This window comes from Carcharodon carcharias, chromosome 21 (genome assembly GCF_017639515.1).
Source record: "Carcharodon carcharias isolate sCarCar2 chromosome 21, sCarCar2.pri, whole genome shotgun sequence".
NCBI lineage: Eukaryota > Metazoa > Chordata > Chondrichthyes > Lamniformes > Lamnidae > Carcharodon > Carcharodon carcharias.
Genome location: NC_054487.1, coordinates 58,204,760 through 58,223,576, shown reverse-complemented (window position 1 = coordinate 58,223,576; position 18,817 = coordinate 58,204,760).

The following is an 18,817-nucleotide window of genomic DNA, read 5'->3' as shown; positions in this document are numbered from 1 at the left end:
AGTTGGGAGCTGAGGAATGGACGTGTGGGAGACGGTGGGGAGCTGAAGAACGGAACTTCGGGAGACAGTCGGGAACTGAGGAGTGAACCTGCGGGAGACAGTGGGAAGCTGAGGAACGGACATGCGGGGGACAGTCGGGAGCTGAGGAATGGACGTGTGGGAGACAGTCAGGAGCTGAGGCATTGATCTTCGGAGACAGTGGGAAGCTGAGGAACGGAACAGTGGGAGACAGTCGGGACCTGACAAACAGAACAGCAGGAGACAGTCGGGACCTGACGAACGGAACAGCGGGAGACAGTCGGGACCTGACATAAGGAACTGCGGGGGACAGTCAGGAGCTGAGGAACGGACATGCGGGAGACAGCCGGGAACTGAGGAGTGAACCTGAGGTAGACAGTGAGGATCCGAGGAACAGATCGGCGGGAGACAGTGGGGAGATGAGGAACGGACCTGCGGAAGACATTCAGGATCTGAAGAATGGAGCTGCGGGAGACAGTGGGAAGCTGAGGAACGGACATTCAGGTGACAGTGGGAAGCTGAGGAACGGATCTGCGGGAGACAGTCGGGAAATGAGGAACATTCAAGCGGGAGACAGTCGGGAGATAAGGAACTGTAACGCGGGAGACAGTAGGGAGCTGAGGAACTGTCACGCGGGAGACAGTCGGGAGCTGAGGAGTGAACCTGTGGGAGACAGTGGGGACCTGACGAACGGAATAGCGGGAGACAGTCGGGAACTGAGGAGTGAACCTGCGGGAGACAGTGGGGACCTGACGAATGGAATAGCGGGAGACAGTCAGGAACTGAGGAGTGAACCTGCGGTAGACAGTGAGGATCCGAGGAACAGATCTGCGGGAGACAGTGGGGAGATGAGGAACGGACCTGCGCGGGAAAGTGGGGAGCTGAGGAATGAACCTGCGGAAGACATTTAGGATCTGAAGAATGGAGCTGCGGGAGACAGTGGGAAGCTGAGGAACGGACATTCGGGAGACAGTTGGGAGCCGAGGAACGGATCTGCGGGAGACAGTCGGGAAATGAGGAACAGTCATGCGGGAGACAGTCGGGAGATAAGGAACTGTAACACGGGAGACAGCAGGGAGCTGGGGAACTGACACGCGGGAGACAGTCGGGAGCTGAGGAACTGAGACGCGGGAGACAGTAGGGAGCTGAGGAACTGTCACGCGGGAGACAGTCGGGAGCTGAGGAACTGACACGCGGGAGACAGTCGGGAGCTGCGGAGCGAAACTGCATGAGACAGTGGGGAGTTGACAAACGGACCAGCGGGAGACAGTCGGGACCTGACGAACGGAACAGCGGGAGACAGTCGGGAGCTGAGGAATGAAACAGCGGGAGACTGTAGGAAGCTGAGGAACGGACCTTCGGGAGACAATGGGAAGTTGAGGAATGGACTTGCAGCAGACAGTCGGGAGTTGAGGAACGGACCTGTGGGAGACAGTCGGGAGATGAGGAATGAACCTGCAGGAGACAGTCGGGAGTTGAGGAACGGACCTGTGGGACACAGTCGGGAGATGAGGAACGGTCACGCGGGAGACAGTGCGGAGCTGAGGAACTGTCACGTGGAAGACTGTCGGGAGCTGAAGAGTGAACCTGCTGGAGACAGTCGGGACCTGACGAATGGAACAGCGGGAGACAGTCGGGACCTAACGAATGGAACAGCGGGAGACAGTGGGAAGCTAAGGAATGGACCATCGGGAGACAGTGGGAAGTTGAGGAATGGACATGCGGCAGACAGTGGGGAACTGAGGAAACGACCTGTGGGAGACAGTCGTAAGCTGAGGAACTGTTACGCGGGAGAGAGTCGGGAGCTGAGGAACTGTAACGCGGGAGACAGCAGGGAGCTGAGGAACTGTCACGCGGGAGACATTCGGGAGCTGCGGAGCGAAACTGCATGAGACAGTGGGGAGCTGACAAACGGACCAGCGGGAGACAGTCGGGACCTGACGAGCGGAACAGCGAGAGACAGTTGGGAGCCGAGGAGTGAACCTCTGGGAGACAATGGGGAACTGAGGAAAGCACCATCGGGAGACAGTGGGAAGCTGAGGAACGGACCTTCGGGAGACAGTGGGAAGTTGAGGAACGGACTTGCAGCAGACAGTGGGGAACTGAGGAAACGACCTGCGGGAGACAGTCGAGAGCTGAGAAATGGACCTGCGGGAGACAGTCGGGAGCTGCGGAGCGAAACTGCATGAGACAGTGGGGAGTTGACAAACGGACCAGCGGGAGACAGTCGGGACCTGACGAACGGAACAGCGGGAGACAGTCTGTAGCTGAGGAGTGAAGCTGCGGGTGACAGTGGGGAACTGAGGAAAGGACCATCGGGAGACAGTGGGAAGCTGAGGAACAGACCTTCGGGAGACAGTGGGAAGTTGAGGAACGGACTTGCAGCAGACAGTGGGGAACGGAGGAGACGACCTGCGGGAGACAGTCGAGAGCTGAGGAATGGACGTGCGGGAGACAGTCGGGAGTTGAGGAATGGACCTGTGGGAGACAGTCGGAGGATGAGGAATGGACCTAGGGGAGACAGTCGGAAGATGAGGAACGGTCACGCGGGAGACAGTGGGGAGCTGAAGAACGGAAAAGTGGGAGACAATTGGGACCTGACGAATGGAACAGCGGGAGACAGTCGAGACCTAACGAATGGAACAGCGGGAGACAGTCGAGACCTGACGAATGGAACAGCGGGAGACAGCCGGGACCTGAGGAACGGAACAGCGGAAGACAGTAGGGAGCTGAGGAACTGTCACGCGGGAGACTGTCGGGAGCTGAGGAACTGACACGCGAGAAACAATCGGGAGCTGCGGAGCGAAACTGCATGAGACAGTGGGGAGCTGACCAACGGACCAGCGGGAGACAGGACCTGACGAACGGAACAGCGGGAGACAGTCGGGAGCTGAGGAGTGAAGCTGCGGGAGACAGTGGGGAACTGAGGAAAGGACCATCGGGAGACAGTGGGAAGCTGAGGAACGGACCTTCGGGAGACAGTGGGAAGTTGAGGAACGGACTTGCAGCAGACAGTGGGGAACTGAGGAAACGACCTGTGGGAGACAGTCAAGAGCTGAGGAATGGACCTGTGGGAGACAGTCGAGAGCTGAGGAATGGACCTGTGAGAGACAGTCAGGAGATGAGGAACGGTCACGTGGAACAGAGTCGGGAGCTGAGGAGTGAACCTGCGGGTGACAGTGGGGATCTGAGGAGTGAACCTGCGGGAGACAGTGGGGATCTGAGGAATGGAACAGCGGGAGACAGTCGGGTCCTGACGAATGGAACAGCGGGAGACAGTCGGGACCTGACGAACGGAACAGCGGGAGACAGTCGGGAGCTGAGGAGTGAAGCTGCGGGTGACAGTGGGGAACTGAGGAAAGGACCATTGGGAGACAGTGGGAAGCTGAGGAACGGACCTTCGGGAGACAGTGGGAAGCTGAGGAACGGACCTTCGGGAGACAGTGGGAAGCTGAGGAACGGACCTTCGGGAGACAATGCGAAGCTGAGGAACGGACATTCAGGAGACAGTGGGAAGCTGAGGAACGGATCTGCGGGAGACAGTCGGGAAATGAGGAACATTCACGCGGGAGACAGTCGGGAGATAAGGAACTGTAACGCGGGAGACAGTAGGGAGCTGAGGAACTGTCACGCGGGAGACAGTCGGGAGCTGAGGAGTGAACCTGTGGGAGACAGTGGGGACCTGACGAACGGAATAGCGGGAGACAGTCGGGAACTGAGGAGTGAACATGCGGGAGGCAGTGTGAAGCTGAGGAATGGACATGTGGGAGACAGTCAGGAACTGAGGAGTGAACCTGCGGTAGACAGTGAGGATCCGAGGAACAGATCTGCGGGAGACAGTGGGGAGATGAGGAACTGACCTGCGCGGGAAAGTGGGGAGCTGAGGAATGAACCTGCGGAAGACATTCAGGATCTGAAAAATGGAGCTGCGGGAGACAGTGGGAAGCTGAGGAACGGACATTCGGGAGACAGTCGGGAAATGAGGAACAGTCACGCGGGAGACAGTCGGGAGATAAGGAACTGTAACGCGGGAGACAGCTGGGAGCTGAGGAACTGTCACGCGGGAGACAGTCGGGAGCTGAGGAACTGACACGCGGGAGACAGTCGGGAGCTGCGGAGCGAAACTGCATGAGACAGTGGGGAGTTGACAAACGGACCAGCGGGAGACAGTCGGGACCTGACGAACGGAACAGCGGGAGACAGTCGGGAGCTGAGGAGTGAAGCAGCGGGAGACTGTAGGAAGCTGAGGAACGGACCTTCGGGAGACAATGGGAAGTTGAGGAATGGACTTGCAGCAGACAGTGGGGAACTGAGGAAACGACCTGCGGGAGACAGTCGAGAGCTGAGGAATGGACCTGCAGGAGACAGTCGGGAGTTGAGGAACGGACCTGTGGGAGACAGTCGGGAGATGAGGAACTGTCACGTGGAAGACTGTCGGGAGCTGAAGAGTGAACCTGCTGGAGACAGTCGGGATCTGAGGAACGGAAAAGCGGGAGACAATTGGGACCTGACGAATGGAACAGCGGGAGACAGACGGGACCTAACGAATGGAACAGCGGGAGACAGTCCGGACCTGACGAACGGAACAGCGGGAGACAGTGGGAAGCTAAGGAATGGACCTTCGGGAGACAGTGGGAAGTTGAGGAATGGACATTAGGCAGACAGTGGGGAACTGAGGAAACAACCTGTGGGAGACAGTCGTAAGCTGAGGAACTGTTACGCGGGAGAGAGTCGGGAGCTGAGGAACTGTAACGCGGGAGACAGCAGGGAGCTGAGGAACTGTCACGCGGGAGACATTCGGGAGCTGAGGAACTGACACGCGGGAGACAGTCGGGAGCTGCGGAGCGAAACTGCATGAGACAGTGGGGAGCTGACAAACGGACCAGCGGGAGACAGTCGGGACCTGACGAGCGGAACAGCGAGAGACAGTTGGGAGCCGAGGAGTGAACCTCTGGGAGACAATGGGGAACTGAGGAAAGCACCATCGGGAGACAGTGGGAAGCTGAGGAACGGACCTTCGGGAGACAGTGGGAAGTTGAGGAACGGACTTGCAGCAGACAGTTGGGAAATGAGGAAACGACCTCCGGGAGACAGTCGAGAGCTGAGAAATGGACCTGCGGGAGACAGTCGAGAGCTGAGGAACAGACCTGTGGGAGACTGTGAGGATCCGGGGAACATATCTGTGGTAGACAGTGGGGAGCTGAGGAACGGACCTGCGGGAGACAGTGGGGAACAGAGGAACAGATCTGCAGGATACAATCGGAACCTGAGGATCGGACCTGTGGAAGACAGTCGGGATCTGAGGAATGGACCTTCCGGAGACAGTGGGGGGCTGAGGAACGCACCTGCGGAAGACAGTGAGGACGTGAGGAATGCAGCTGCCGGAGACAGTCAGGAGCCGAGGAACGGGCCTGCGGCAGACAGTGGGGAGCTGAGGAATGGACCTTCGGGAGACAGTAGGGAACTGCGGAAAGGACCTTCGGGAGACAGTGGGAAGCTGAGGAACGGACCTGCGGGAGACAGTCGGGAAATGAGGAACGGTCACGCGGGAGACAGTCGGGAGATAAGGAACTGTAACGCGGGAGACAGTAGGGAGCTGAGGAACTGACACGCGGGAGACAGTCGGGAGCTGCGGAGCAAAACTGCATGAGACAGTGGGGAGTTGACAAACGGTCCAGCGGGAGACAGTCGGGACCTGACGAACGGAACAGCGGGAGACAGTCAGGAGCTGAGGAGTGAAGCTGTGGGAGACAGTGGGGAACTGAGGAAAGGACCATCGGGAGACAGTGGGAAGCTGAGGAACGGACCTGCGGGAGACAGTCGGGAAATGAGGAACGGTCACGCGGGAGACAGTCGGGAGATAAGGAACTGTAACGCGGGAGACAGTAGGGAGCTGAGGAACTGTCACACGGGAGACAGTCCGGAGCTGAGGAACTGACACGCGGGAGACAGTCGGGAGCTGCGGAGCAAAACTGCATGAGACAGTGGGGAGTTGACAAACGGACCAGCGGGAGACAGTCGGGACCTGACGAACGGAACAGCGGGAGACAGTCGGGAGCTGAGGAGTGAAGCTGTGGGAGACAGTGGGGAACTGAGGAAAGGACCATCGGGAGACAGTGGGAAGTTGAGGAACGGACTTGCAGCAGACAGTGGGGAACTGAGGAAACGACCTGCGGGAGACAGTCGAGAGCTGAGGAATGGACGTGCGGGAGACAGTCGCGAGTTGAGGAATGGACCTGTGGGAGACAGTCGGAGGATGAGGAATGGACCTAGGGGAGACAGTCGGAAGATGAGGAACGGTCACGCGGGAGACAGTGGGGAGCTGAAGAACGGAAAAGTGGGAGACAGTTGGGACCTGACGAATGGAACAACGGGAGACAGTCGAGACCTGACGAATGGAACAGCGGGAGACAGCCGGGACCTGAGGAACGGAACAGCGGGAGACAGTGGGGACCAGACGAACGGAACAGCGGAAGACAGTCGGGAGCTGAGGAACTGTCACGCGGGAGACAGTCGGGAGCTGAGGAACTGTCACGCGGGAGACAGTCGGGAGCTGAGGAACTGACACGCGAGAAAGAATCGGGAGCTACGGAGCGAAACTGCATGAGACAGTGGGGAGCTGACCAACGGACCAGCGGGAGACAGTCAGGACCTGACGAACGGAACAGCGGGAGACAGTCGGGAGCTGAGGAGTGAACATGCGGGAGACAGTGGAGATATGAGGAACGGAACAGCGGGAGACAGTCGGGACCTGACGAACGGAACAGCGGGAGACAGTCGGGTCCTGACGAATGGAACAGCGGGAGAAAGTCGGGACCTGACGAACGGAACAGCGGGAGACAGTCGGGAGCTGAGGAGTGAAGCTGCGGGTGACAGTGGGGAACTGAGGAAAGGACCATTGGGAGACAGTGGGAAGCCGAGGAACGGACCTTTGGGAGACAGTGGGAACTTGAGGAACGGACTTGCAGCAGACAGTGGGGAACTGAGGAAACAACCTGCGGGAGACAGTCGGGAGATGAGGAACGGTCACACGGGAGACAGCAGGGAGCTGAGGAACTGTCACGCGGGAGACAGTCGGGAGCTGAGGAACTGACATGCGGGAGACAGTCAGGAGCTGCGGAGCGAAACTGCATGAGACAGTGGGGAGCTGACAAACGGACCAGCGGGAGACAGTCGGGACCTGACGAACGGAACAGCGGGAGACAGTCGGGAGCTGAGGAGTGAACCTGCGGAAGACATTCAGGAGCTGAAGAATGGAGCTGCGGGAGACAGTGGGAAGCTGAGGAACGGACATTCGGGAGACAGTGGGAAGCTGAGGAACGGACATTCGGGAGACAGTGGGAAGCTGAGGAATGGATATTCGGGAGACAGTGGGGAGCCGAGGAACGGACCTGCAAGAGATAGCGGAGAGCCCAGGAACGGACCTGCGGGATACAATCGGGAGCTGAGGAATGGACGTGTGGGAGACAGTCGGGAGCTGAGGCATTGATCTTCGGAGACAGTGGGAAGCTGAGGAATGGAACAGCGGGAGACAGTCGGGACCTGACGAATGGAACAGCGGGACACAGACGGGACCTGACGAACAGAACAGCGGGAGACAGTCGGGACTGACGAACGGAAATGCAGGAGACAGTCGGGAACTGAGGAGTGAACCTGCGGTACACAGTGAGGATCCGAGGAACAGATCTGCGGGAGACAGTGGAGAGATGAGGAACGGACCTTCGGGAGACAGTGGGGACCTGACGAACGGAATAGCGGGAGACAGTCGGGAACTGAGGAGTGAACATGCGGGAGGCAGTGTGAAGCTGAGGAATGGACGTGCAGGAGACAGTCAGGAACTGAGGAGTGAACCTGCGGTAGACAGTGAGGATCCGAGGAACAGATCTGCGGGAGACAGTGGGGAGATGAGGAACTGACCTGCGCGGGAAAGTGGGGAGCTTAGGAATGAACCTGCGGAAGACATTCAGGATCTGAAGAATGGAGCTGCGGGAGACAGTGGGAAGCTGAGGAACGGACATTCGGGAGACAGTGGGAAGCTGAGGAACGGACATTCGGGAGACAGTTGGGAGCCGAGGAACGGATCTGCGGGAGACAGTCGGGAAATGAGGAACAGTCACGCGGGAGACAGTCGGGAGATAAGGAACTGTAACGCGGGAGACAGTCGGCAGCTGAGGAACTGTCACGCGGGAGACAGTCGGGAGCTGAGGAACTGTCACGCGGGAGACAGTCGGGAGCTGAGGAACTGACACGCGGGAGACAGTCGGGAGCTGCGGAGCGAAACTGCATGAGACAGTGGGGAGTTGACAAACGGACCAGCGGGAGACAGTCGGGACCTGACGAACGGAACAGCGGGAGACAGTCGGGAGCTGAGGAGTGAAGCAGCGGGAGACTGTAGGAAGCTGAGGAAACGACCTGCGGGAGACAGTCGAGAGCTGAGGAATGGACCTGCAGGAGACAGTCAGGAGCTGAGGAACGGACCTGCGGGAGACAGTCGGGAGATGAGGAACGGTCACGCGGGAGACAGTGCGGAGCTGAGGAACTGTCACGTGGAAGACTGTCGGGAGCTGAGGAGTGAACCTGCGGGAGACAGTCGGGATCTGAGGAACGGAAAAGCGGGAGACAATTGGGACCTGACGAATGGAACAGCGGGAGACAGTCGGGACCTAACGAATGGAACAGCGGGAGACAGTCCGGACCTGACGAACGGAACAGCGGGAGACAGTGGGAAGCTAAGGAATGGACCTTCAGGAGACAGTGGGAAGTTGAGGAATGGACATGCGGCAGACAGTGGGGAACTGAGGAAACGACCTGTGGGAGACAGTCGGGAGCTGAGGAACTGTCACGCGGGAGACATTCGGGAGCAGAGGAACTGACACGCGGCTGACAGTCGGGAGCTGCGGAGCGAAACTGCATGAGACAGTGGGGAGCTGACAAACGGACCAGCGGGAGACAGTCGGGACCTGACGAGCGGAACAGCGAGAGACAGTCGGGAGCCGAGGAGTGAACCTCTGGGAGACAATGGGGAACTGAGGAAAGCACCATCGGGAGACAGTGTGAAGCTGAGGAACGGACCTTCGGGAGACAGTGGGAAGTTGAGGAACGGACTTGCAGCAGACAGTGGGTAACTGAGGAAACGACCTGCGGGAGACAGTCGAGAGCTGAGGAATGGACCTGCGGGAGACAGTCGAGAGCTGAGGAACAGACCTGTGGGAGACTGTGAGGATCCGGGGAACATATCTGTGGTAGACAGTGGGGAGCTGAGGAACGGACCTGCGGGAGACAGTGGGGAACAGAGGAACAGATCTGCAGGATACAATCGGAACCTGAGGATCGGACCTGTGGAAGACAGTCGGGATCTGAGGAATGGACCATCCGGAGACAGTGGGGGGCTGAGGAACGCACCTGCGGAAGACAGTGAGGACGTGAGGAATGCAGCTGCCGGAGACAGTCAGGAGCCGAGGAACGGGCCTGCGGGAGACAGTGGGGAGCTGAGGAATGGACCTTCGGGAGACAGTAGGGAACTGCGGAAAGGACCTTCGGGAGACAGTGGGAAGCTGAGGAACGGACCTGCGGGAGACAGTCGGGAAATGAGGAACGGTCACGCGGGAGACAGTCGGGAGATAAGGAACTGTAACGCGGGAGACAGTAGGGAGCTGAGGAACTGTCACATGGGAGACAGTCCGGAGCTGAGGAACTGACACGCGGGAGACAGTCGGGAGCTGCGGAGCAAAACTGCATGAGACAGTGGGGAGTTGACAAACGGACCAGCGGGAGACAGTCGGGACCTGACGAACGGAACAGCGGGAGACAGTCGGGAGCTGAGGAGTGAAGCTGCGGGAGACAGTGGGGAACTGAGGAAAGGACCATCGGGAGACAGTGGGAAGCTGAGGAACGGACCTTCGGGAGACAGTGGGAAGTTGAGGAACGGACTTGCAGCAGACAGTGGGGAACTGAGGAAACGACCTGTGGGAGACAGTCGAGAGCTGAGGAATGGACCTGTGGGAGACAGTCAGGAGATGAGGAACGGACCTGTGGGAGATAGTCGGGAGATGAGGAACGGTCACGTGGAAGACAGTCGGGAGCTGAGGAGTGAACCTGCGGGAGACAGTGGGGATCTGAGGAATGGAACAGCGGGAGACAGTCGGGTCCTGACGAATGGAACAGCGGGAGACAGTCGGGACCTGACGAACAGAACAGCGGGAGACAGTCGGGAGCTGAGGAGTGAAGCTGCGGGTGACAGTGGGGAACTGAGGAAAGGACCATTGGGAGACAGTGGGAAGCTGAGGAACGGACCTTCGGCAGACAGTGGGAAGCTGAGGAACGGACCTTCGGGAGACAGTGGGAAGCTGAGGAACGGACCTTCGGGAGACAGTGGGAAGTTGAGGAACGGACTTGCAGCAGACAGTGGGGAACTGAGGAAACGACCTGCGGGAGACAGTCGGGAAATGAGGAACAGTCAGGCGGGAGACAGTCGGGAGCTGAGGAACTGTCACGCGGGAGACAGTCGGGAGCTGAGGAATTGTCACGCGGGAGACAGTCGGGAGCTGAGGAACTGACACGCGGGAGACAGTCGGGAGCTGCGGAGTGAAACTGCATGAGACAGTGGGGAGCTGACAAACGGACCAGCGGGAGACAGTCGGGACCTGACGAACGGAACAGCGGGAGACAGTCGGGACCTGACGAACGGAACAGCGGGAGACAGTCGGGAACTGAGGAATGAACCTGTGGGAGAGAGTGGGGAGATAAGGAACGGACCTGCGGAAGACATTCAGGAGCTGAAGAATGGAGCTGCGGGAGACAGTGGGAAGCTGAGGAACGGACATGCGGGGGACAGTCGGGAGCTGAGGAAAGGACCATCGGGAGACAGTGGAGAGATAAGGAACTGTAACGCGGGAGACAGTAGGGAGCTGAGGAACGGACACGCGTGAGACAGTCGGTAGCGAAACTGCATGAGACAGTGGGGAGATGATGAACGGATCAGCGGGCGACAGTCGGGACGTGACGAATGGAACAGCGGGACACAGTCGGGACCTGACGAACGCAACAGCGGGAGACAGTCGGGACCTGACGAACGGAACAGCGGGAGACAGTCGGGACCTGACAAACAGAACAGCGGGAGACAGTCGGGAACTGAGGAGTGAACCTGTGGTAGACTGTGGGGAGCAGAGGAACGGACCTTCAGGAGACAGTGGGGATCTGAGGAATGGACCTTCCGGAGACAGTTGGGAGCTGAGGAATGGACGTGTGGGAGACGGTGGGGAGCTGAAGAACGGAACTTCGGGAGACAGTCGGGAACTGAGGAGTGAACCTGCGGGAGACAGTGGGAAGCTGAGGAACGGACATGCGGGGGACAGTCGGGAGCTGAGGAAATGGACATGTGGGAGACAGTCAGGAGCTGAGGCATTGATCTTCGGAGACAGTGGGAAGCTGAGGAACGGAACAGTGGGAGACAGTCGGGACCTGATGAACGGAACAGCGGGAGACAGTCGGGACCTGACATAAGGAACTGCGGGGGACAGTCAGGAGCTGAGGAACGGACATGCGGGAGACAGCCGGGAACTGAGGAGTGAACCTGAGGTAGACAGTGAGGATCCGAGGAACAGATCGGCGGGAGACAGTGGGGAGATGAGGAATGGACCTGCGGAAGACATTCAGGATCTGAAGAATGGGGCTGCGGGAGACAGTGGGAAGCTGAGGAACGGACATTCAGGAGACAGTGGGAAGCTGAGGAACGGATCTGCGGGAGACAGTCGGGAAATGAGGAACATTCACGCGGGAGACAGTCGGGAAATGAGGAACTGTAACGCGGGAGACAGTAGGGAGCTGAGGAGTGAACCTGTGGGAGACAGTGGGGACCTGACGAACGGAATAGCGGGAGACAGTCGGGAACTGAGGAGTGAACATGCGGGAGGCAGTGTGAAGCTGAGGAATGGACATGTGGGAGACAGTCAGGAACTGAGGAGTGAACCTGCGGTAGACAGTGAGGATCCGAGGAACAGATCTGCGGGAGACAGTGGGGAGATGAGGAACTGACCTGCGCGGGAAAGTGGGGAGCTGAGGAATGAACCTGCGGAAGACATTCAGGATCTGAAAAATGGAGCTGCGGGAGACAGTGGGAAGCTGAGGAACGGACATTCGGGAGACAGTCGGGAAATGAGGAACAGTCACGCGGGAGACAGTCGGGAGATAAGGAACTGTAACGCGGGAGACAGCTGGGAGCTGAGGAACTGTCACGCGGGAGACAGTCGGGAGCTGAGGAACTGACACGCGGGAGACAGTCGGGAGCTGCGGAGCGAAACTGCATGAGACAGTGGGGAGTTGACAAACGGACCAGCGGGAGACAGTCGGGACCTGACGAACGGAACAGCGGGAGACAGTCGGGAGCTGAGGAGTGAAGCAGCGGGAGACTGTAGGAAGCTGAGGAACGGACCTTCGGGAGACAATGGGAAGTTGAGGAATGGACTTGCAGCAGACAGTGGGGAACTGAGGAAACGACCTGCGGGAGACAGTCGAGAGCTGAGGAATGGACCTGCAGGAGACAGTCGGGAGTTGAGGAACGGACCTGTGGGAGACAGTCGGGAGATGAGGAACTGTCACGTGGAAGACTGTCGGGAGCTGAAGAGTGAACCTGCTGGAGACAGTCGGGATCTGAGGAACGGAAAAGCGGGAGACAATTGGGACCTGACGAATGGAACAGCGGGAGACAGACGGGACCTAACGAATGGAACAGCGGGAGACAGTCCGGACCTGACGAACGGAACAGCGGGAGACAGTGGGAAGCTAAGGAATGGACCTTCGGGAGACAGTGGGAAGTTGAGGAATGGACATTAGGCAGACAGTGGGGAACTGAGGAAACAACCTGTGGGAGACAGTCGTAAGCTGAGGAACTGTTACGCGGGAGAGAGTCGGGAGCTGAGGAACTGTAACGCGGGAGACAGCAGGGAGCTGAGGAACTGTCACGCGGGAGACATTCGGGAGCTGAGGAACTGACACGCGGGAGACAGTCGGGAGCTGCGGAGCGAAACTGCATGAGACAGTGGGGAGCTGACAAACGGACCAGCGGGAGACAGTCGGGACCTGACGAGCGGAACAGCGAGAGACAGTTGGGAGCCGAGGAGTGAACCTCTGGGAGACAATGGGGAACTGAGGAAAGCACCATCGGGAGACAGTGGGAAGCTGAGGAACGGACCTTCGGGAGACAGTGGGAAGTTGAGGAACGGACTTGCAGCAGACAGTGGGGAACTGAGGAAACGACCTGCGGGAGACAGTCGAGAGCTGAGAAATGGACCTGCGGGAGACAGTCGAGAGCTGAGGAACAGACCTGTGGGAGACTGTGAGGATCTGGGGAACATATCTGTGGTAGACAGTGGGGAGCTGAGGAACGGACCTGCGGGAGACAGTGGGGAACAGAGGAACAGATCTGCAGGATACAATCGGAACCTGAGGATCGGACCTGTGGAAGACAGTCGGGATCTGAGGAATGGACCTTCCGGAGACAGTGGGGGTCTGAGGAACGCACCTGCGGAAGACAGTGAGGACGTGAGGAATGCAGCTGCCGGAGACAGTCAGGAGCCGAGGAACGGGCCTGCGGGAGACAGTGGGGAGCTGAGGAATGGACCTTCGGGAGACAGTAGGGAACTGCGGAAAGGACCTTCGGGAGACAGTGGGAAGCTGAGGAACGGACCTGCGGGAGACAGTCGGGAAATGAGGAACGGTCACGCGGGAGACAGTCGGGAGATAAGGAACTGTAACGCGGGAGACAGTAGGGAGCTGAGGAACTGTCACATGGGAGACAGTCCGGAGCTGAGGAACTGACACGCGGGAGACAGTCGGGAGCTGCGGAGCAAAACTGCATGACACAGTGGGGAGTTGACAAACGGACCAGCGGGAGACAGTCGGGACCTGACGAACGGAACAGCGGGAGACAGTCGGGAGCTGAGGAGTGAAGCTGCGGGAGACAGTGGGGAACTGAGGAAAGGACCATCGGGAGACAGTGGGAAGCTGAGGAACAGACCTTCGGGAGACAGTGGGAAGTTGAGGAATGGACTTGCAGCAGACAGTGGGGAACTGAGGAAACGACCTGTGGGAGACAGTCGAGAGCTGAGGAATGGACCTGTGGGAGACAGTCGGGAGTTGAGGAACGGACCTGTGAGAGACAGGAGATGAGGAACGGTCACGTGGAAGACAGTCGGGAGCTGAGGAGTGAACCTGCGGGAGACAGTGGAGATATGAGGAACGGAACAGCGGGAGACAGTCGGGACCTGACGAACGGAACAGCGGGAGACAGTCGGATCCTGACGAATGGAACAGCGGGAGACAGTCGGGACCTGACGAACGGAACAGCGGGAGACAGTCGGGAGCTGAGGAGTGAAGCTGCGGGTGACAGTGGGGAACTGAGGAAAGGACCATTGGGAGACAGTGGGAAGCTGAGGAACGGACCTTCGGGAGACAGTGGGAAGCTGAGGAACGGACCTTCGGGAGACAGTGGGAACTTGAGGAACGGACTTGCAGCAGACAGTGGGGAACTGAGGAAACAACCTGCGGGAGACAGTCGGGAGATGAGGAACGGTCACACGGGAGACAGTCGGGAGATGAGGACCGGTCACACGGGAGACAGTCGGGAGCTGAGGAACTGTCACGCGGGAGACAGTCGGGAGCTGCGGAGCGAAACTGCATGAGACAGTGGGGAGCTGACAAACGGACCAGCGGGAGACAGTCGGGACCTGACGAACGGAACAGCGGGAGACAGTCGGGAACTGAGGAATGAACCTGTGGGAGAGAGTGGGGAGATAAGGAACGGACCTGCGGAAGACATTCAGGAGCTGAAGAATGGAGCTGCGGGAGACAGTGGGAAGCTGAGGAAAGGACCATCGGGAGACAGTGGAGAGATAAGGAACTGTAACGCGGGAGACAGTAGGGAGCTGAGGAACGGTCACGTGGGAGACAGTCGGGAGATAAGGAATTGTAACGCGGGAGACAGTCGGGAGCTGAGGAACGGTCACGTGGGAGACAGTCGGTAGCGAAACTGCATGAGACAGTGGGGAGTTGATGAACGGATCAGCGGGCGACAGTCGGGACGTGACGAACGGAACAGCGGGAGACAGTCAGGATCTGAGGAGTGAACATTCCGGAGACGGTGGGGAGCTGAGGAATGGACGTGTGGGAGACAGTAGGGAACTGCGGAAAGGACCTTCGGGAGACAGTGGGGAGCTGAGGAGTGAAGCTGTGGAAGACAGTCGTGAGCTGAGGAACGGAACTTCGGGAGACAGTCGGGAGCCGAGGAACGGACCTGCGGGAAACAATGGGGATCGGAAGAATGGACCTGCGGGAGACAGTGGGAAGCTGAGGAACAGACATGCAGGAGACAGTCGGGAGCTGAGGAACGGAACTTCGGGAGACAGTGGGGAGCCGAGGAACGGACCTGCAAGAGATAGCGGAGAGCCCAGGAACGGACCTGCGGGATACAATCGGGAGCTGAGGAATGGACGTGTGGGAGACAGTCGGGAGCTGAGGCATTGATCTTCGGAGACAGTGGGAAGCTGAGGAATGGAACAGCGGGAGACAGTCGGGACCTGACGAATGGAACAGCGGGACACAGACGGGACCTGACGAACAGAACAGTGGGAGACAGTCGGGACTGACGAACGGAAATGCAGGAGACAGTCGGGAACTGAGGAGTGAACCTGCGGTACACAGTGAGGATCCGAGGAACAGATCTGCGGGAGACAGTGGAGAGATGAGGAACGGACCTTCGGGAGACAGTGGGGACCTGACGAACGGAGTAGCGGGAGACAGTCGGGAACTGAGGAGTGAACATGCGGGAGGCAGTGTGAAGCTGAGGAATGGACGTGCAGGGGACAGTCGGGAGCTGAGGAACGGACATGCAGGAGACAGTCAGGAACTGAGGAGTGAACCTGCGGTAGACAGTGAGGATCCGAGGAACAGATCTGCGGGAGACAGTGGGGAGATGAGGAACTGACCTGCGCGGGAAAGTGGGGAGCTGAGGAACGGACCTGCGGAAGACATTCAGGATCTGAAGAATGGAGATGTGGGAGACAGTGGGAAGCTGAGGAACGGACATTCGGGAGACAGTGGGAAGCTGAGGAACGGACATTCGGGAGACAGTTGGGAGCCGAGGAACGGATCTGCGGGAGACAGTCGGGAAATGAGGAACAGTCACGCGGGAGACAGTCGGGAGATAAGGAACTGTAACACGGGAGACAGTCGGGAGCTGCGGAGCGAAACTGCATGAGACAGTGGGGAGTTGACAAACGGACCAGCGGGAGACAGTCGGGACCTGACGAACGGAACAGCGGGAGACAGTCGGGAGCTGAGGAGTGAAGCAGCGGGAGACTGTAGGAAGCTGAGGAAACGACCTGCGGGAGACAGTCGAGAGCTGAGGAATGGACCTGCAGGAGACAGTCAGGAGCTGAGGAACGGACTTGCAGCAGACAGTGGGGAACTGAGGAAACAACCTGCGGGAGACAGTCGGGAGATGAGGAACTGTCACGCGGGAGACAGTCGGGAGCTGAGGAATTGTCACGCGGGAGACAGTCGGGAGCTGCGGAGCGAAACTGCATGAGACAGTGGGGAGCTGACAAACGGACCAGCGGGAGACAGTCGGGACCTGACGAACGGAACAGCGGGAGACAGTCGGGAACTGAGGAATGAACCTGTGGGAGAGAGTGGGGAGATAAGGAACGGACCTGCGGAAGACATTCAGGAGCTGAAGAATGGAGCTGCGGGTGACAGTGGGAAGCTGAGGAACGGACATGCGGGGCCAGTCGGGAGCTGAGGAAAGAACCATCGGGAGACTGTGGAGAGATAAGGAACTGTAACGCGGGAGACAGTAGTGAGCTGAGGAACTGTCACGTGGGAGACAGTCGGGAGATAAGGAATTGTAACGCGGGAGACAGTAGGGAGCTGAGGAACTGTCACGTGGGAGACAGTCGGGAGCTGAGGAACGGACACGCGTGAGACAGTCGGTAGCGAAACTGCATGAGACAGTGGGGAGTTGATGAACGGATCAGCGGGCGACAGTCGGGACGTGACGAATGGAACAGCGGGAGACAGTCGGGACCTGACGAACGCAACAGCGGGAGACAGTCGGGACCTGACGAACGCAACAGCGGGAGACAGTCGGGACCTGACAAACAGAACAGTGGGAGACAGTCGGGAACTGAGGAGTGAACCTGTGGTAGACTGTGGGGAGCAGAGGAACGGACCTTCAGGAGACAGTGGGGATCTGAGGAATGGACCTTCCGGAGACAGTTGGGAGCTGAGGAATGGACGTGTGGGAGACGGTGGGGAGCTGAAGAACGGAACTTCGGGAGACAGTCGGGAACTGAGGAGTGAACCTGCGGGAGACAGTGGGAAGCTGAGGAACGCACATGCGGGGGACAGTCGGGAGCTGAGGAATGGACGTGTGGGAGACAGTCAGGAGCTGAGGCATTGATCTTCGGAGACAGTGGGAAGCTGAGGAACGGAACAGTGGGAGACAGTCGGGACCTGACAAACAGAACAGCAGGAGACAGTCGGGACCTGACGAACGGAACAGCGGGAGACAGTCGGGACCTGACATAAGGAACTGCGGGGGACAGTCAGGAGCTGAGGAATGGACATGCGGGAGACAGCCGGGAACTGAGGAGTGAACCTGAGGTAGACAGTGAGGATCCGAGGAACAGATCGGTGGGAGACAGTGGGGAGATGAGGAACGGACCTGCGGAAGACATTCAGGATCTGAAGAATGGGGCTGCGGGAGACAATGGGAAGCTGAGGAACGGACATTCAGGAGACAGTGGGAAGCTGAGGAACGGATCTGCGGGAGACAGTCGGGAAATGAGGAACATTCACGCGGGAGACAGTCGGGAGATAAGGAACTGTAACGCGGGAGACAGGAGGGAGCTGAGGAACTGTCACGCGGGAGACAGTCGGGAGCTGAGGAGTGAACCTGTGGGAGACAGTGGGGACCTGACGAACGGAATAGCGGGAGACAGTCGGGAACTGAGGAGTGAACCTGCGGGAGACAGTGGGGACCTGACGAATGGAATAGCGGGAGACAGTCGGGAACTGAGGAGTGAACATGCGGGAGGCAGTGGGAAGCTGAGGAATGGACATGCGGGGGACAGTCGGGAGCTGAGGAACGGACATGCGGGAGACAGTCAGGAGCTGAGGAGTGAACCTGCGGTAGACAGTGAGGATCCGAGGAACAGATCTGCGGGAGACAGTGGGGAGATGAGGAACTGACCTGCGCGGGGAAAGTGGGGAGCTGAGGAATGAACCTGCGGAAGACATTCAGGATCTGAAGAATGGAGCTGCGGGAGACAGTGGGAAGCTGAGGAACGGACATTCGGGAGACAGTTGGGAGCCGAGGAACGGATCTGCGGGAGACAGTCGGGAAATGAGGAACAGTCACGCGGGAGACAGTCGGAAGATAAGGAACTGTAACGCGGGAGACAGCAGGGAGCTGAGGAACTGTCACGCGGGAGACAGTCGGGAGCTGAGGAACTGACACGCGGGAGACAGTCGGGAGCTGCGGAGCGAAACTGCATGAGACAGTGGGGAGTTGACAAACGGACCAGCGGGAGACAGTCGGGACCTGACGAACGGAACAGCGGGAGACAGTCGGGAGCTGAGGAGTGAAGCAGCGGGAGACTGTAGGAAGCTGAGGAACGGACCTTCGGGAGACAGTGGGAAGTTGAGGAATGGACATGCGGCAGACAGTGGGGAACTGAGGAAACGACCTGCGGGAGACAGTCGAGAGCTGAGGAATGGACCTGCAGGAGACAGTCGGGAGTTG